Below are 21,946 nucleotides of genomic sequence, written 5' to 3'. Positions count from 1 at the left end.
GTTGAGAAAAGCCAGACAACAAAGGCTGTCAAACGTGTATATCTCTCACACGAAGAAATTTTGAAAAAATAAATATGTTCACACTGTTTTTTATCCAACGCTGAAATTTTAACTTCAGAAACAACTGTAGAAAAATATATATGAAATTGTCTTTGATAAAAAAGGAATTTCTGCTTGATTGGAAGTTCGATCTACAAGTCATAAGTCATCCGAACATTGACATACATTTTTAGCTGTTCAGCTTTTCTTCTTCGTTTTTAATTCTAGTGTTGGAAGAGATTCCCTTCAAAACAATTAAGTATTACGTGTCAACTTGTTATGCGCCATTTAGGCCATTGATTCCGATTTCGGCCTGCTTTTCTTTTCTGGATTTGCATCCAGAGATAGGGCAGAAGATGGGGCAGTAGATGTAGATAGGGCAGAAGATGGGGCAGTAGATGTAGATAGGGCAGTAGATGTAGATAGGGCAGTAGATGTAGATAGGGCAGTAGATGTAGCAGATGAACACAGGGCAGAAGATGGGCAGAAGCTAAATATAGAGCAGGCGATTGGGCAGTAGATGACCAGAGTCAGCTCAAATGGTTCCTAACTTCGTGCGATTTAGTCTTCAACGTACCACAGTTCTACAAAGTGAAATAGTTACAAGATAGGTGATTTAGACAGCGATTATCGACATCGAAAATCTGCCAACTTTATTTGAAAGTGAGTTTAGAAAAAAATGGTGAAACGAAAGTCCACTACCCACACTCCACTGTAAGGAATCAGAAAAACACCATTTAAGGAGCAATAGGTTGCTAGAAAATAGTTCTACAGCACCATTACAATCTTATATTTTGTTTATGCATTATACATTATATATATACAATATAATATGTATATACATTTTATATTAATTTTCGTGTATAGTCATTATTTAAACCGTTATAGAAATGAAAACTATATAAATGACGTGGCACATATAATTCCCCCCCCCTCCTCGCTCCAAATCATCCAACCAGCTGTCACAATTAAGACGAACAAGCGACCATTGAAATGAGTTCACCCCACCCCTACATTACCTACAAACCAAACGATAATAAATATTTTATACAACGTCCTAATTTTAATCAACCCCACCCCACTCCCACACCCCCGCTTCACGCAGCTACACCGTCATACACCTGTGTGTATGACGTCATATTTTGTATGATCTTCCACAAGCGCATGCACACATATATAATATTCTGCACATGCGCAGGAAATGCTTAATTTAAAATCTTAGATTACGCCAAGCTGTAAAACATGCATCAATGTGTTTATAATAGACGTGAAAAATGTTTACCCTAGTTAAAAAATCTAGATCTAGTACGCTTTCAAACCAACATGCTTTATATTTAAATCAAACATTTAAAAAAATATTAAGTAACTATTTCATGAACTATTCCATTTTCTAGACATATACATTCGTAAATGTCATAACTCATTTACATCGGAGGCTCACAAATTGCTCACCATAATAAAAGCCCTCTTTAAATTTTAAACGACGAATCGTTTTGACAGGCAAACAGGAAGTTGGAGCCACGGTTTCTGGCCAGGGGATCGATACAACTTTCAGCCAGTTCTGGGAGGGTTTAAGGCAAGTCACTGCTGCTTCTTTCAACAGAGAAAAATGATTGGGTTCCTGGAGGATTTAAGTCAAGTGACTGCTACTTTATTTAAGTCAAGTGACTTCAACTTCAAAGTTGTCGACCACTTGAGGATTTAAGTCAAATGACTGATACTTCACAGCTTTCGATCGTTTGAAGATAGAAGTCAAGGGACTGCTACTTCACAGTTTCCGACCACTTGAGGATTTAAGTCAAATGACTGATACTTCACAGCTTTCGATCGTTTGAAGATTTAAGTCAAGTGACTTCAACTTCTCAGTTGTCGACCATTTGCGGATTAAAGTCAAGTGACTTCTTCTTCATAGTTTTCGACCATTTGAGGAATTAAGATAAGTGACTGCTACTTCACCGTTTAGACCATTCGAGGATTTAAGTCAAATGACTGATATTTCACATTTTTAGACCATTTGAGGAATCAAGTCATATGACTGATATTTCACATTTTTTTGGACCATTTAAGGATTTAAGTCAAGTAACTGCTATTTCACAGTTGTCGACCATTTGAGGAATTAAGTCAAGTGACTGCTACTTCACAAGTTTTTACCATTTGAGGCTTTAAGTCAAGTGACTTCAACTTCACAGTTGTCGACCGTTTAAGGATTTAAGTCAAGTGACTGCTACTTCACAATTTTTTACCATTCGATGATTTAAGTCAAGTGACTTCAACTTCACAGTTTTCGACCATTTGAGGATTTAAGTCAAATGACTGATATTTCACATTTTTGGACCATTTGAGGATTTAAGTCAAGTGAATGATACTTCACAGTTTTCGACTTTTTGAGGATTAAAGTCAAGTGACTGCTACTTCACCGTTTAGACAATTTGAGGAGTTAAAGTCAAATGACTGATATTTCACATTTTTGGACCATTTGAGGATTTAAGTCAAGTGAATGATACTTCACAGTTTTCGACTTTTTGAGGATTAAAGTCAAGTGACTGCTACTTCACCGTTTAGACAATTTGAGGAGTTAAAGTCAAATGACTGATACTTCACAGTTTTCGACTATTTGATGCTTAAGTCAAGTGACTGCTACTTCTTCCAACGGAGAAAAATGATTTAGAAAATTGATCAGGGAGTTGGGGTCTATCTGACGGTAAATGTAGCTTGGGGAATTAAAACTTTATCTATGATAAATATCTCTTCAAGGGGCTAAAACAATGTAGAAGGGAGACAACTCGGCGGTATTGATTCTTAAACAGATGTTTGAGTGATGAAAAGGGGAATCGATTTTTAAATCAGATGTTTTCCTTTGTAAGGCGGACATTAATGTTATCATGGTTGTATGGTAAGTTTTTTTAGGGGGGGGGGCTGGTGTGTGAAACACATATTGAGTGTAGAGTTGGGCATCTCGAAAAAGATATATATGTATATATATGGAAGGGTGGAGTGATAAGGGGATAAGGGAGGTCGATGGATCAGGTTGGGATAGGAAACTTGTTGAACATGAATTTGGGGGGTGATTTAGTATGGTAGAGATGTGGTTGGGCATGTTGTGAATAAGATACAGGATGGGGTGTTGGTGGATGGGGGTATTGGTGGATGGGGAAGTTGTGGATGGGGTAGTTGTGGATGGGGTAGTTGTAGATTGGGTAGTTGTAGATAGGATAGTGGTGATTGGGTATTGGTGGATGGGGTGTTGGTGGATGGGGTGCAGGTGGATGCGGTAGTTGTGTATGAGGTAGTTGTGGATTGGGTTTTGGTGGATGTGGTATTGGTGGATGGGGCGTTGGTGAATGGGGTGCAGGTGGATGCGATAGTTGTGTTTGAGGTAGTTGTGGATTGGGATATTGTTGGATGGGGTATTGGAGGCTGGGTGTCGGTGGATTGGGTATTGGTGGATACAACAGCGAAACGTGAGCGCTATAAATCTGTTGTAAACCATGAGACCAATAGCCTTGATGTATACGGTGGAGCATGTACATTTGGTGCTTGATGTTAGCGGGTGGTGGATACGGTCGTATAATACAAAAATAAATGGGATTGCCACTGTATAGTACTAATCTAACGTTAAAATACAACTAATCTTGTTTGTAAAAACTATCGCAGAGAAAGTCTAATGCCATTATACAGCTCCTTAATGTTTATATGGTAGAAAATAAAAGACTGACGAAGTTGATGAACAAAGGGAGGCAATATTGCAATGTTTCGCATAATTGGAGAGTGTCTTCCCTTTAGCGGAGTCTTATGCCTAAGTACATGCCTCAAGGTATAATCACGTTTCTAAAAATAGATCTATGCGGGAATAACCGATAACATGAGTGGTGAAATTTAGGGCAAAACTTAAGAGAGGAAAGAAGTTTCAATGAAATAATTGTCTATAGAGGGCCGGAATCGATTTCATCTTGACGACATTATAAAAAAGTGTAAGTTCTAATAAAATATAGTGTAGTTTACGATTAGGAGAATGCAAGAAAATAATATGTTTAATTTAAAAAAAAAATGCCTGATAAAATATGATTTAAAAGTCGATTTTTTGACCGATTTATTCTTATGTATGTGTCTGAGAATCATGATATAGTTTAGGAAAAATTAGATACTAAAAGTGAAAATTCGTTTTAAAATGGTAAAAAAATAAAAATTGAAGGAGCTATTTATAGAAAGTGTTGATAGCAAGTACAAAAAAAAGACTGATTCGTGCAGTCTACTTTCAACTTGTAATACGGTCTGTGTTTGCGGTCTCACTATGAATTATGGTTAGTATTCATGGTCTCCAGATGGTACATAAAAATGTGGTGCGTGTTAAACCTTCACAGAGGAACCAGACACGCCATCGCTCACACGGTTAGTCTATCCACGTCACGGCAGACAGGTCTAACTATGCACGTGTAGCTTCAGGTCTGTAACGGTAGTACTCACACTAAGTTAAGGTAAGTTCAAGTGGCAGCTAGTAGAGTTACCTTGCTTAACAAGAACTATGTATGTATGTATATAAATATATATATATATATATATATATATATATATATATATATATATATATATATATATATATATATATATATATATATATATATATATATATATATATATATATATTTATATATAGTATATATTTATCTATGCACACAAATACGTATTTGTGCGTATATGCTTTACATGAATATATATATATATATATATATATATATATATATATATATATATATATATATATATATATATATACTAGGCCTATATAATTTTGAAATTTAGATATACTAATGTATACATGCATGTAGTTATATATATATATATATATATATATATATATATATATATATATATATATATAATGATATACTAGTATAAGAAGTGAATACAGGCGCATATAAATACAGTTGTATATATTGATATGTATTTATCTGTGTATAAAAACACAAAATACAATGACTAGTTTTCTGTAAACCCAGTTAGACGCTCCCTTGAACTATCACCAATGTTGAATTAACGTGGATGTAAATTATCAACCTCCCTATCAACACGACTACAACATCAACCATAAATCTCCCTCGGATTGATCAAGCGGGCCCAAGTCAACTATCGATTTTTATTTTATTTATTTAAGACAAGTTAGTCGGGCTGGAGATCGATCGGTAATCCATCGATACACGTGCATCACTGACTAGCCTCGATCAGACATGTTTCGGACAAAGGCCTTCAACAGACAAACAGAAAAAAATATGTAATGGAAGTTGACGCGTGTATTGATATTTTAACTCTAGTTTATGTAAGCATGTCGGTAACGTTATTAAAGGAGGTAATAATAAAACACACCTCACTGCTACTTATACAATTAACAACAAAATTAGTGTCATGATTAACTTAACTAAGAATAGAACCAACAACTTAATTTAAAAAGCTGAACAAACACAATGTCAACAACTTGTCTGAAGTTACGAAATATTCCTCGAAGTTAATCACATATGTTGTCGATGACTTAAAATCCTCATTACCTAGCCAAGGTGAAATACATTACGTCATTCTAAACGGCCATTTAATTAAGATAGACATTAAAGAAATCTAATTAAAGTTAATTCGACAAGGTAAATGCCTTTGTAAATAGCCGTAAATTTTTTAATAAAAGTATTCAGTTCTTTGAATATTTAATGAAAGTGAACCCTACTTAAAATTGACGTGTTCAGTAAATTCACTAAAACCTACGTGATTACTTTAGATCAGAAAATAACATTCAAATTTTTTTTTACTGTATTAGTCTTTTCAAGCATCCCTCAACAAATTTACCATCAGAATGAATATATTTATCCTCACAATATAACACAGGTTCGACTCCTATCTAATCTCATCCGCGAAAAGAAAAATAGAAAAGATAAAAACACAACTAACAATTATCCGAATAAATCTTCAACGAAAGTCCTATAATCCAAGCACGATTCAAACACCAGCTCTGCTTGTAGTGTTGGGTTATCTCCCCTGCCTGCCGATGACTCGCAAGCCCAACCTACCGGCGTTCTGCATTCGTCTACGTCTCGCGTTAGTCTGAATCAGTGATAGACTAGAGCGCTCTTACCTTTAAATATACTCGGGCGGATTCCCTATAACCTTTCACAAACAAATAAAAAAAAAAGAAAAGAAGGAAGGGGGGGGGAGTAGGAGCCTGTATCAGGTCGAAGATAGAACAGGTTAGTTTTCTGTCTGTAAAGTTGGGGTGAGCAATATTGGAAAGTCGCGTGCATTTCGCTGCAGCGCATGAGCCGAGCCCTAACCTTGCCTTTTCCTCAATACACCACAACCTCCCCCTCTTAGGTTTGTTGTGGCAGTGAGTAGAAGGTGCGCGTCCACTCCGGGGTAACTTTATTACATTTTCCGGTAAATGGATTAGTCGTGGGGACATTGTGCTCGGAGGGTGTCGCTTGGGGGTGGTGGTAGGTGGGGGAGGTGTGAGTGGGTTAGATGTGTGCTGTGTGGCGTGATATGGATTTGTGGTAGTGAGGGTGTTAAATGTGGGATGTTTGGAGTGATATAGAAATGTGGGAGTAAGGGGGTGGTGGTAGTGTGGGAGGTGTGAGGGTGTTAGATGTGTGCTGTTTGGTGTAATATGACAATGTGAATGAAAGTGAGGCTTCGTGCTGAGTGCGGAAGGGGAGGAGGGGTTTGGAGGGTGGTTGGAAGGACCAGCCACAATTATTTGAAGAGTATAACTTACTACAGGAAATAGTGTACACTGATTTGAGGATTAAACTGTAGGAACCAGCATCCATGTTTTTAAATTTCAGATAAGAGTTAAAACAGCATGTACAATTTCAAGTAGTCTACACCGGACCATAGTTATGCTATCGTATATATATATATATATATATATATAAATATATATATATATATATATATATATATATATATATATATATATATATATATATAACGAAAACTTTGGTCCTTAAAGAAATAGCTTTATCGTATATATAAAACTAGCACACTCGTTTATATAAAACTAGTACTAACGTGTATATAGAACTAAAACTATCTTCTATATAGAGCTAACACTATCTTCTATATTATCGTCTTTTTAGAACTAATACTATCGTATATATAGAACTAACCCTATCGTGTATATAGAACTAATACTATCGTCTATATAGAGCTAACACTATGGTAGACACAAGATGCTATATAATGTTCAGTCACATACGTCGATCAGGCCCACTAACTCGACGCCCATAAAGTGCCATTATCTGTTAGACAAATGGTCAATAAGAAAGAGTCAAAGTCGGTCAGCTGTCTAGACATTAGATGTGTGTGTGTGAGTGTGTGTGTATCAATGTGAGTGAGTGTATCTGAGTATATGTGTGTGTGTGTTTATATATATTTCTGAAACAAATACGCTTAGAGAAAGACATTTGAAATTTTATCATAGTAAATTGAGAAGATTAATTTGTACTGTGCTAAACAGTGCATCTGATGTTATTTTTAAAGAAGAAAAAAATGAAGGTCGTTTTTACTTCTTTAAACTTTTAAAAGAACGTACGCTGAATTGCTTGTTATTAACAAATTCTCCATTATTTAAATTTCAGAAGCTTGATTATTTTTTTTCTTTGTTCAAAATTGTTATGCACCATATATATATATATATATATATATATATATATATATATATATATATATATATATATATATAACACCGTATTCGTAATCCTAACATTAAGGATTAGGCTTAAGTGGAGAAATATAGAGGCGGGGTGGGGGGGTGGGGGGGGGGGAGGGGAAACGGTTAATATATAGAGGAGTAAATGTCTGAGTTAATTGACCTGGGAGTTATTTATAGACCTATATTGACGTTCGTGTTAGATACACTTTTAAACTTTCAACTTTTTCAATCCTTATGTGTGTGAAAAAAAAGTTTCCTCGGGTGTAAATTCCCCCCCACCCTCCCCCCTTCTCAGAACCTTTCCTACGCCACAGGATATTGGGCAATGCAAAACACAAACTACAGAGGAAAAGGATCCTCTAAAGGGAGATAAGTCGATTAAAAATATCGTTTTACCAAAAACAAACCCTAAAAAATTCGAAATTGAATTTTTTTTTAAAATAACACCTTGCTAAGATCTAGGAAAAAAAATATATATCTGGTATGTATAACTGCTCACCTGTATTTCACCACCCCTGCAACGTTTCTACGCCAACCGTGCCCCTCCACCTTCCTTATACGCCCCCCCCCCCCCCTCATCTAACAGTAGCACAGGTATATCTGCCTACTCTTTCTCCAACTTGTAGCGTAACTCCAGACACGAGGGGGATGAGTCAAGAGTGAGTACCAACACACGATGTATGCTGAAGGTCATCTGACATGCACACATGCATCATGGGAAGAGGAAAAAAGGTGAGTAAAAAACTCAACAGACGGCAACTGCGCCCATAACCAGACAGCAAGTCCTCATACGCGAGTGAGTTTAAGAACGTGAATGCGCAGTTAGGGCTAGACTGATCGTTGGAAGTTATTGGCTGTGAACTATCGATTTGTAACATTTCTGATTTATGTTTCAGTACAGTATCTGTTTCTCATTAAGAAGTTAGTTTGTTGTTGACTGTAGTCGAAGAAGCTGTAGGCTTAGTCGAATTTATGTGGATAGCAAGGTAGATGAGTGTGTGTTGATGTTTTAGATTTGTGTACCAATACATCAAAGATGTTTTAGATATGTGTACCGAATACATCGAAAGTTGTTTTACATCAGGCGTTGCCGTAAAATGGTGTTGTGAGAAATAAATGTAAATTACAAGTTGGGTGATTGCGTGTAAAATATTTTGTTCATTAAAATGAGCTGTTGGTGCAGGTGTACTCTGCTTCACCTGATAGATGGATGGTTGGGTTTTTAGGATAATATTATGTTCTGATCATTGATAGGGAAGGAGAAGGTTAGGGTTGTAGGCAACACGTTGGGTGTTGGGTGTTGTGGGGTGTTGTGGGGTGTTGTGGGGGTGTTTTGGGGGTGTTGTGGGGGGGGGGGGGTTGCGGGGTGTTGTGGGGTGTTGTGGGGTATTGTAGGGGTGTTGTGGGGTGTCGTTGGGTGTAGAAAGTGGTGTAGTAGGTGTTGGGGTGTTGTGGGGTGTTGTGTATTGTGGGGTGTTGGGGTGTAGAACATGTGTAAGAAAAAAATGTGTGTTTGCGTTTAAATTAAGCATCACATGGAACTAGGGCTGTAAAGAGTGGGTGTAGGGTGTGGGGCGGATAATAGCGCGAGTAATAATACAGTAGTGAAGGGTTGCATGCGAGGGAGGGGTGGGGGGGGTGGGGGGGGGGATAGGCTATGATAAATGTGAAGCTCCATCAGGCTATACATCATGTAAAGTTTAGATGATCAAAGTTCACCTCGGCCTTTCTTTGAAGATGTTTGCAGATAAGAAATAAAAAATGCGCACCTTGATTTATATGTGCCGTTTATTGATTTCTTAAAACTTTATAGCAGTTAAAAACAAGGAACAAGACAGTGTCGAATCAAAACTGTTTATGTAAACTTTAAAACAGTAAATTAAATTTAAACCTAAGCAAGGAGCCAAAAAAAATGCCTTTGAAATATTTAAAGACAAAAGATATGTTAACGAACAGCTGTTAAATGAACTTTTTTTTTCTTGATAAAAATGTTTGAACACCGTTTTGACCTTTTAAGAAAAAATACGAGAATACAACAGTATGTTTGGTAAAAAAAAACTACTGATTGCCCTATTAGCATTCTTTTATCTTTATACTGTTTTTCCCCCCACTATGTTCAACATCTATTAACTTTGTTGTTTACTGCATGTTCGCTGTTCCCCTGAACACCACACATTCGTCGACAGTGTTAGGGCACGTGTTCTTGGTATGTAGACGGTAAACAAATTTCAGGAACAAAATATGACTTCAAATCAGGACAAAATCCCAGAATACACCTGCACTGATTGTTACAACATAGGTGCTATCAAATCGATAGGCGAGAATGGTGTTTTTTTTTTCGTCGTACATTTCACACGATAAATACGTTTCACATTTGCGTTGCCATGGTAACAAAAAAAAGGCGGATGCATCACCGGGTCCAAACCTGCCTTGTGGGTCGCCGGGTCTGGATTGAATACAAGGCTTGGTTGGTAAGGTCATAAAATTCCCGGCATCCCACGATAGATTTTTTTTTATATATCCCTTGCGGTTAAAAAAAAAAACACACAAAAAGCAACCAAGAAAAAACTCAACAGTTTTACAAAAGCTATAAATTTTTAGAGAGAGAAAAAAAAAGTTAGATGTCTGTTTATTGCATCAGGATGGTACCAATAGCAGCATGGGACGTAACTGGTGTTCTCATTGGTGGAACCGTATGGATAGTTAATTATACTGGTTATATATATAGGGTACTTTACGGCAATTTAAATTAGGTATCGGCGCGGTTTTTTAAGCATAGCACTTTTTATGGTATTACTTAGCAATTCATACAGTGGTTTGTATTTGTATAATATTGATGAAGGCCTTCGTTCAATATTCCTAAATCCGTTAGGTGAGCGATAAACAAGAATGTGAAAATTCACAAGCTCTTTGTCGATTAAAGTACTAATCAATTTCCATTCGATAGTTCCTAATTGTGAGTTTAAATCCGTTCAAAGGGCGATAAATCTGAACAAAAATGCACAAGAGATTGATTGACCAAGGCATTGATCTCACATTTTCAACTAGTTTTTTGTAAATCTTTTCCGATCATTTTAGTTACATAAAAAGAGTTAAAATAAATGTACCAAGTAGGCCTAGCCCACTACATTTATGAACACATTTTTGCTCAGGTGTTTATTTACAACGTAAAACATTTCAAATGTTAGATTTGTGTTTAATCGATCAAAATAGTTTTATGTAGATTAAAGTTATAAGTTGTTTATTTTCTTAATGTGTTGAATTTAATGTAGTTTGCTTAGTAGGATCTAAACACATTTATTTACTTTAGATGTATTTTTACCAAGCATTTGTATCAAATTGAAATTTCGTAATATAACACTTTAATATTTAAAAAAAAAAACTAAAAACATTTACAACATATTCATCCAAAATCTGCAGTTTATTTCAAGCGTTAAGCTCATGGTACTCTATATGGACTTAAGGATTTAATTACCACAGCTGCAAATTAATCCTAATTAAAATAGTTCCCTGGGGAGAAGGTTCGCGGTTTTATTAACTTTGTAGTTAACTGGGAACAATCTTTACCTAATGAAGTCTTCTAAATCGGTAAATGGTACTGTCTTAGCTTTAGTGAGTGGTAGTTATATACGTGTGTATATATATATATATATATATATATATATATATATATATATATATATATATATATATATATATATATATATATATATATATATATATATATATACATATATATATAATAAATACATGTATATATATAAATATAAATACAATATAAATATATATATATATATATATATATATATATATGTATATGTAGATATATATATATATATATATATATATATATATATATATAAATACATATATATATATATATATATATATATATATATATATATATATATATATATATATATATATATATAATAAATACATAAATTAATAAGTAAATAAATTATACATACATATATATATATATATATATATATATATATATATATATATATATATATAATGTGTGTTTAATGGTATTAGATCAATGTGACTGATTAGAGTAAATCGATGAGGGTTCAGATAAAAGTTAATGATACATCACGTGCGCTGCCAAACTTTGATCGTCTGCGATATAAGTTTGACCTTTACCTCTGTGGTTCCTTCAATGTTTCCACTTTTATTACCGGCCTGGCTCATTATCGTTAATTAATTTCCCACGCTTAATGAACCATCACCCGGACATGAAAAATTCGTCTAGATATTTTTTACAGATTAAATGTCGATTTTTTCAACGATGAATTATTTTCACGTTAGAGTAGTTTCATGGGGAGGGACGGGCAGTAGTGGAGGGATGGTGTGGTGAGAGGAGGGATGGGGGGGGGGGGGCGGGTTATAAACATTTGATACAGCATGTTTGGGTTTTTGTGTGGTTGGTCAGATAAATGTAGAAAAGAGGTGGGGGGGAAAGTGGGTGTAGAATAGTTGTAGGAAGGGTGGGAAGGGGGGGACGGGTTATAAATATTTGATACAGCATGTTTGGGTTTTTGTGTGGTTGGTCAGATAAATGTAGAAAAGAGTGGGGGAGTGGGGGGGGGGGGTGAGTGGGTGAAAATTAGTTCCAGTATTGGCTGGACAGAGTGTGGGATTATGGGTGGAGTAAAGGAGAATGTTTTAGTGGTTGTCATTTGTTCACAATGGTTAACTCGAGCAAGACCAGGCACACCAGTGACACGTCCTTCTGATCTTCACATGCATTTGATAATTTTTTTTCAACCTCAAATTAATACGGGATTTAAACACGAAAGGCAATACAATGTGGATTCATAGGGTTGTTGTTATACTGTAGCTATATGCTTATGCTACATTTCCATCGTTTGGCTAAATCTTTGTTTAGAATTTTTGTCTACGTGGTTGCCCTAATGGATAGCTAACTTTTTTTGTATATCTATGTCTTGTTAGGTAGCCCTATAGGGCTTGTAAGTAGGTCACAACTTCTCGTTCTCGTACTATGCAGCTAGTAGATTTCGAGACCGTATACTTATAAGCCCTATATGCAACAATATGATACTGACAATTTAGTTTAGCACTTTCTAAAACTGAAAGAAGGAAGAGACGTTGTTTACAGTTAGGGTAATGATAAAGATATGATAGCTCTGATAACAAATTTAACACTGTGAGCAAACTTTTTTTGACAACATGGCAAAATCCATTCCTATTGTTGTACTACGTTAGAGTTACCTACCCTTAAATACATCAGCACCAATACTTTACGTGTGAGAAAAACAGGGGGGGGGGGGGGGAAGTAAATGACGAGTGAGTGATTAATGGATGGTGGGCGAGATTTATGACCGTTCCACAAAACATGATTTGAGAAGTTGATAAAAAAATCCATACTTAAACAATCTGAGTTGTTAATTCAGGTAGGTTTATATAAATTACTAGGCATGTTGAATTTACCCTCTGATTTTAACATAAATTACAAGATTATGTTTGGAAATACGACTGTTTAACTTTGACCGCTTTATCAATGTTCCCAGATATGACATGTGTTTGTCTGGCATCCATAGGTATTGGTCTACGAGCTCACAAAATTTCAGTCGAGAAGAATGATTTGTTCCATATATGGCTCATATAAGGGAAATTTCACTAGTGGTCAGTTTTTAGCGCTCGTTGTGTGAATAGAGAGAGAGAGAGAGAGAGAGAGAGAGAGAGAGAGCAGCCGATCAAACACTATTTTCTATGAAAGACTCAATGAAATTATCAATGACAGAGTCAATGATAACTACCGCTCTCCTGTGTGGTTTCATGTTATTTTTGTAATGGCGGAAATCAGTTTAAAATTTCGTTTCCTTCCTTTTGTTATTCTATTTATAGATTCAAAACGCTCCGACTAATCATTGAGTTAGTCGGCTGATCCATACAGGAAGTCCTGGTATATCTATTAGTTACTCAGTGATCCGATCATTGACAGATACAGAGATAGCCATTCGCATGGGGTGGAGAGAGAGAGAGAGAGAGAGAGAGAGAGAGAGAGAGAGAGAGAGAGAGTCAAAGTACCCTACAAATAGTTTTGCAAATAGCCATCGTTTTTCACCAAAATGACATAGTTTATATAGGGAAATTAGGACAGGTCACTTCTAAATAGCCTACCTTCCGAAGTTTTCCTGAAGATAACCGTTTTTTTTTTTGTTATCCCGAGGTTCGTTCTAAGACCTCCGGAGTTTTGATTGGGTTTCTAATTGGGAAATTAATTTCGATATATTGCTGACATAAGGCGCTGGTCAGTCGAGGTCAATTTTGACTTTCTCTTCGTAGACCTGGTGCCGTTCGGCATTGGACTACGACTACGTGTTCTATTGGCCCGAGGTGAGCGCTGGCCAAATTCCAACCGGCAGCGGGCCACTTGGCGTTTTATATACAGATGTAAATATTGCATCATGGAAACGCTTGATTGTAGTGTTGAAACTGCATTAATTAAAATTCTTAAAATATTATATAATTAAAGCTATCATGTTTTGAACGCTGTCTGCAATTATTGATGTTGAATGCAAAAATTTTTCTTTTTGATATTAAATAATTTTAAAAGAAATTTTGATCATATATAATATATACCTTTTATTGTTGTTGATATTAGTTATTTTCTTAAAAATATGCTTACACTTATTCCTCTTTTACATGACGTTAGCTTTCGTTTACCTTTTAATTTTAGTTATCTCCCTTACATGTTTAAAAATAATGATCGCGTCTTCAAAAAGGGCTATAGGACAACTGTTTTTCTTCAGTCGTTCATTTAAAATCGGAGGACGACACGAGGAAGGCGCTTTGAGAAGCCGGGCGAACAGGTGTGTTTATGGTCTGCTGACACACCTGGCTGTGTGCTGAAGTGGGTCAATGACTTCCGTGGGACGGAGTGAGAGAAACCAGGTCTGTTAGGGCTGTTCACGAGTGATCGGAAATTGATTGATTTCTTTCATCGGGGGCAACACAATACCTGTTGTCAGGTGTGTGAAAGATGGTGTGTGTGTGTGGGGGGGGGGGGGGGTGGTGGCTGGGGTGTAGGGTGTGTTTGGTGAACAGATTAAAGGTGTGTGTAAGGTGGTAAGGTGAGGTTTACGGTTAAGTTAAACGGTTAGGGGGAAATCATTATTTGAATGAGAGGTTTGTGTTGGTCAATGAAATGTAAACGAATTAGAAGGGGGGGGGGGGGTAGTAGTGGTGGTATTTGATTCAGAGAGCGAAATTAGTTAATGTATGATATGTGATACAAAGAGCTAAATTAGTCAATGTATGATTTGTGATACAAAGAGATAAGTTAGTCAATGTATGATAGGTGATACAAAGAGATAATTTAGTCAATGTATGATAGGTGATACAAAGAGATAAGTTAGTCAATGTATGATAGGTGATACAAAGATATAAGTTAGTCAATGTGTGATAGGTAAAATGTAGAGTTATGAAAGTTAATGTGTGATAGGTGACACCAAGAGCTAAGTTAGTCAATGTATTATAGGTGAAACTGGGAGCCAACTTAGTCAATGTATGATGGGTGATACATAGAGCTAAGTTAGTCAATGTATTATAGGTAATACCGCGAGTCAACTTAGTCATTGTATGATGGGTGATACATAGAGCTAAGTTAGTCAATGTATGGTAACTGCAACAGTGTGCTATTTTAGTCAATTTAAATGGGGACAATAGATGAAAGGATGTAGGGGTAAAGCTGGTATGTTCCGCGATGCGGGTCAGGTACACGTATTTTAAAGTATGTGCTTGAGGCAGAGGCGTAGCGACCCTTCCCGGCGCCCGGGGACAAACTTTCAATTTGGCGCCCCCCCCCCCCCTCAAACTTTCGATTTGCACCCCCCCCCCCCCCCACCATCAAACTTGCGATTTGCACCCCCCACCCCCTCAAACTGCAAAAAGGCATCTAAAATGATATTTTAATTTGTTTTTACAACCCATTTTGGCGCCCCCTAAGGTCGGCGCCCGGGGACATATGCCCCCCCCCCCCCTGCCCCCCCCCCCCTCCCATCGCTAAGCCTCTGGCTTGAGGTGGGAGTTGACGCGAGGTGAGTTTAGGAGAGAGGAGGTACGAGCAACTCCAATACTGTACCTGGTCCGTTGATTAAGTCAGATAAACAGTTTGCCTTAGATTAGTCTGGCGGTAGATTTTAATTACAGGTTAAGAAGTATATTTCTGTCAGTAGATTTTTAATTAAAGGTAAGAAATAATTTTTTTACCCTAGATTTAATTACAGGTTAAAGTAAATTTATACCCTCCATTTATTATAGATAAAACGTATATTTCTGATAGATTTTTAATTACATGTTAAGAAGTATATTTCTGTCAGTAGATTTTTAATTAAAGGTAAGAAGTATATGTTTACCCTAAATATAGGTAAGAGGTATATTTCTGTCAGTAGATTTTTAATTAACGGTAAGAAGTATATTTTTTACCCTAGATTTAATTACAGGCAAAAGTAAATTTATACCCTCCATTTATTATAGATAAAACGTATATTTCTGATAGTTAATTACAGGTAAAAAGTATATTTTCATCCTAGATTTAATAACACCTTTAGGTAAAAGTTAAATTTCTCAGCTGTTGGTTCATTACTATGGTAGGCTAAAAAAGCGTTCTATTTAAATTACTGGGAGCTATTATATGACTTGTTTTTGTCTTAAGACTAAGTTTAGAAACGTTTAGGTTTATCGTTAAGCTTGCTGTTGAGAATTATGTTGAAATAATGGTAATAAGGTTATTTTTTGATTTGGGTTAACACTATATATATATATATATATATATATATATATATATATATATATATATATATATATATATATATATCACTGTGGGGCTATCCTTATAGCTTAAACTATTGCTTGGTAGGTCTAAGCCAAATGCTACCAAACACTGAAAGGTCTATGAAAAGTATTTGAACTCACCCATTTAATAATCGTTCACGTTTTAATGTTATTAAGAGTAACTGAATTGCAAATTATCGATTTTCTTTTTATTACGGACAAAAATGTAAATTTATTTGAAAACTACTTTTTTATTTTAAATAAAATCAAAAACGAAAATTCAAATTTCTTTTTAAAAAAACAAACAAAAAACTAATCCTTGTAGATTTTTTTTTTTCATTTTTCATGTTAATCTTGTTAGTGTTACATAAAAATATGTTTTTATCATCCATATATTGAATAATACAGTGGTAACGTCCTCTCAATAAGTTCTCATCTATAATATATGTATTGTAAATGACGTATGTATGATAGCAATCATCAGATTATTGATCAGGGAGCTAGTACAAGACTTGACGGGGTCAAAGGCTAAACGTTTTGGTAGATGGCGAACGGAATCATTTCTGACGAACAGAAAAGCTTCCTCTCAGACGTTCGCGTATACCAGAGTGACAGACTTACGAGGGTGGCGGCATGTCTGCAGTTGTCAGAACAAATGGCAGCAGGCAGATGGCATGCTAGATAGGGCAAGTACCTGAGGGGTCGCTGTCAGGTGAAGGTTGTGGGATATGGGACGGTGTTAAGTGAAGTAGAACATTTCCGGTATACGGCGCCTGAAGTTACTGGCAATTTGGTTTTTATCCACAAGCTATGAATATTTTCACCCTAACACACACACACACACACACACACACACACACACACACACACACACACACACACACACACACACACACACACAAGCACACACCTACAAATATATATATATATATATATATATATATATATATATATATATATATATATATATATATATATATATATATATAAAATATGTGTATAAATATGGGGACGGCGTGGCCTAGCGTTAGTATCAAGTTTGAATCCGGGTTCAAGTCAGTAGACTGTCCCTGAATCTCTTACGGGTACCTAACTCATGTTAGGGGAATAAAGGGTGACTGGCTTGATAGAGGTTCTTGACGCAGATGAACTCTACTTCATCTGTCCCCATGTATCTTGGGCAAGAACAGGAAAAAGGATGATGCTGTATATAGATATATATACATATAAGTACATATAAACATATATATATATATATATATATATATATATATATATATATATATATATACATATATATACACCTTTGTTGCGAAGAATTTTAAGTACTTTATGTAGACTGATTGTCCGAAAATGTTAAATTATTAAACAGTAAGATAACAAGATGCTTCTAAACTTAATTTCTTCACAAACTGAAAGATTGAACCAGTCATTACATACAATTCACAACACTTATATTAACAACACCCGAGAATTGAACTTTGAGCAATACAACCCACCCAACCGTCAACATCTTGTTTATCACCAGACTATGTAGAAGATTTGAGTGGGATGGAATAAAAAATCCAAGATGATGCAAACACCGAATTAAAGCTAACCCGACGTATTGCGATTGCTTAAGTACAAGTTAATTAGTCTAACGTGATTAGACTGTATAACATCGTTGTTTCGCTCCTACGATGTGAAATAAAAACAAGTTTAAAACATCGTTTAAAGGTTAGATTTCCACACAACGTACTGGTGTTTTGTTGTGTTTAGAACACTAAGGACTGGTCCCGGTGGTACGATTACTGAAGGTTATGGGCATGAGGTGTTGGTCGACTACGTACACAGAGTGTGTGGTTGTTCAATAGTCTTGTAACGAAAGGGCAATCGGCAGAAAAGTTGTAATAGTTTATGAATTAAATGAAATTTGAAAAATATTTTTATATAGTTGTTACATCTATACAATATAAACAGTAATAATGCAGGCACACTTTGTTATATTAGTATAAAAATAAGTCAACGTTAAAATTTTTTTTATATATTGTTGTAATAAAGATTAGATTTTATTTTAGTCTTGTTCTAATTATAAGTTGCCGAGACAATACATCTTGAAAAAAATTTCATTGAATTTTTTTTTTAGTTTTACAGACTGAGAGTGTAATGCATTCAATTTATTACACATTGCATGCATGGTTCTTTACTTTTCCTAACTTGAGTCAGGTACCCATTAGAGCTGGTGGACTCTGGGACATCCTACGGACTCGAACTTGAGGTCTGAATTAGAGAATATGTTGAGGATCTAATTGCCAATTAAAGGTTTGAGACATTATTGAAGATCTAAACTACAAATTAAAGTTTTGGGACTTAGTTGATTGATCAAACTGCCAATTAAAGGTTTGAGACATTATTGAAGATCTAAACTACAAATTAAATGTTTGAGACTTTGTTAAGGATCTAACTGGCAATTAAAGGTTTACATATGAAATATCACCGAAGAAGCTGACTGAAAGAGATAAAATTTAAGTGAAATCTGTCGCAAGGTCATATCTTTCTTTCAGTTAAATCAATCTTAAAATTTATCTTATATATTTTTCTTTAAATATTATAAAAATGTCATGTTTCTTAAATTGAAATCTTTCTAAAAGTGAAATCTTTTTAATAGTGCAATATTTTATAAAAATAATATAATTCTTTATGTATACCCTTGTTTTTTCAATTTTTTTTCTAAAAATAAAATCTTACTATGGCTGAAATATTTCGCAAAACCGTGATCAAGGTAAAATCTAACTTTCGAGAAAATCATTCCATGGCTTTAAATTTAAAAAAAAAAACCTTCCATTCTGTGAAGTTTTAAGCATTAGTAGAGTCTCGCTACAGCATCATCTTGCCTGAGCCCCAGCGAAATCTCACCGAAATGGCCCTGAAAGCGTGATCGCATTCGATATCCCATTAGCCAACGACCATTACCGACCATGCAGCCTACCATCACCCATCTCGGCGGGTCTAGACCCGTCCCCATCCCCCCAGCTAATCAAATTAAGCCGCCATCTTTTGAAATCGGTAGGTGCAACGCAGCGGTGGTTATGTAGGGGATAGACGCCAGCTTTCAGAAGGAATAAACACATTAATTCAACACCGTAAGCCCGCTGTACATCTTAAAAGTACAAGAAACGTAATTAACTACGGTTTTTTCTCTTTCTCGTGCAATGTTAACCCTTTTAACCCCAGCCGACCCCGATAGCATCCGCTTCATTAAGATAAAGTAGGGATGAAAAAATTCAACTAAAAAGAAGTGAGTTATCGATAATACCTCAATCGTAAGATTTTTCTTAGATGTTTAGGATAAATATCTTCATGAAAAGAGGGAGCTGTGATGGTTAAATTGATAAAAAGGGAGTAAGGGTTAAAAATATTTGTTGGTAAATACTACCTTGTTTTTTTTTTACTTAGAGTACTTTTTGGTGTTTAGACTACTTAATGTGAAGAACGGAAGAAAAGTTCTGAGCCTGCGCGCCGAAGAGTAGTGTTATTTCATCTTTTCGGATTTTTCCGTAAACGCGTGAACGATTTTTAAATTAGCAACACAAGCAACGTTTCCGAGTTTTTTTCCCACCTTCTAATTAGTTTCGGGTGTGTTTTAGTGGTGTGTGTGTGTGTGAGTGTGTTAGTATGTGTATGTGGAGGGGGGAGAGGGGTATTTAGACGAAGAGGATATGCGATGTAGCGTCTAACAATTTTTGTGTGTGTGTTTCTAAAGCTATTTTTAATTTTCAACGAAAACAAAGTAAAAATAAAGTTAATTAACATAATTCTAATTACGGCTGATTTGCGATGGATCGTAATTAGATCCTCTTGACGTGGCGTTGACACAGCAACAACAAAATACCCGGGCAGTTTTGAAACGTTTAAAACACGGATAAAAAAAAATGACGAGTGAATGGGGTACAGCTTCACCTGTTGAAAAAAAAAAACAACCTAAAGATGAAACATTCTTACTTTCTCGGATGGACAAAAAAGCGATTATTTCAATTAAACTGAGTTTAGGAATAAATTAGTAGATAAAAATTCTTTGTTTACAAACACGCAGAAATGTCCGTATAGTCGGGCATATTAGCATCATTTTCCATGTTAGTAAATTGCCTAATTTATAAGAAAAACTAACAGGATGTATAATAGATTTTGAAGTGATTAATTAAAGCAAAAAGGAACTTTTTTTTCCCCCTGAAAACTAGACTAATAATAGTTTGGAAATTTTTTATTAAACCACAGATCTGTTAAATACTTTTTTTTACAAAAACTATTGGTAAGCAAGGTTTGTACGGTAACACAACACAACAACGTTTACCTTTCTGCTTTGCTTATGGATTAGAAATAAGGCGCATTTATAAATTAGACATTTGAGTTTTTCTTAATAATTTAGATTAAGGGCTAATCTTACTTTTTGGTTTAGTTTAGGCCCGGATATAACCCTGCCGACACGAACTGGATATATATATATATATATATATATATATATATATATATATATATATATATATATATATATAATATATATATATATAAATATATATATATATATATATATATATATATATATATATATATATATATATATATATATATATATATATATATATATATATATATATATATATATATATATATATATATTTATTATATATATATATATATATATATATATATATATATATATAATATATATATGTGTGTGTGTGTGTGTTACAAGAGTGTCATATATGTAGATACCATGCAGTGTTTTCACATTTCCTATTGAGAATTAAGATTACACAAGACATTTGCCTTGCCTCCCTTTGATTAAACCATGAGATAAGAATCCCGGCATGATAGAGCTGCTCTTAATGAAAGTCATTAGCGGGGTCAATGACATTTGTTTATCAAAATGTAACAAAACACAGGCTCTTCTTGGGCGTGGGGTTTCGTGACGTCAACGTTTTTTGTGTGGTGACGTTTGTCAGGTGGTTTGCAATCTCGCTTTTAAAAGTGGCTGTCTTGTGTGGCTTGCTGAGATATACACATGTGGAAAAATATTTTTTTAATATAACTAACAGGAACCAAAAGGTAACCATTCATGTGATATACTCTCATAGAGCTACTACTTTGTTTTATGAGATATAAAGTAAAATTATTTATGCTTTTTTATCATTTAACCAGAGAAAGAAAAACAGAAACATTTTGATACGAAGGGTTTGTCTTGCAGTATTTAACCCATATCATCCTAAGTCCTTACATTTTAGCATTTTTTTTAACAAGCGTCCAATTCGTGAGGGGGGGGGGGGGGACTTTTTTACAACATGCTACGTCAGAGAGGTGTTAGAAATGTTACAAACATTTTTTTTGGTATGCTTCAAGAATAAAACGTGCAGATTTTCAACGTAATTAGGGTTA

At 35.1% G+C, this 21,946-nt stretch overlaps 1 protein-coding gene across 3 annotated transcripts in view; it reads right to left on the bottom strand.

Annotated features, from left to right (window-relative positions):
* LOC131947154 (innexin unc-9) overlaps window positions 1-21,946 on the bottom strand; it is a 187,132-nt gene that overhangs the window by 82,609 nt on the left and 82,577 nt on the right. The window contains exon 1 of one of the 3 annotated variants that reach the window (XM_059308267.1): window positions 5,971-6,041. The exons of the other annotated variants lie outside the window; for them this stretch is intronic. The gene's annotated coding sequence lies outside the window, so the exon portion shown is untranslated. Of the gene's footprint in view, window positions 1-5,970; window positions 6,042-21,946 lie in introns of those variants that run through there. 3 annotated transcript variants of the gene reach the window in all.

Source organism: Physella acuta, unplaced genomic scaffold (genome assembly GCF_028476545.2).
Source record: "Physella acuta isolate Inbredline_101_S28 unplaced genomic scaffold, ASM2847654v3 ptg000585l, whole genome shotgun sequence".
Classification (NCBI taxonomy): domain Eukaryota; kingdom Metazoa; phylum Mollusca; class Gastropoda; family Physidae; genus Physella; species Physella acuta.
This window is presented reverse-complemented; position numbering and strand designations above follow the sequence as displayed.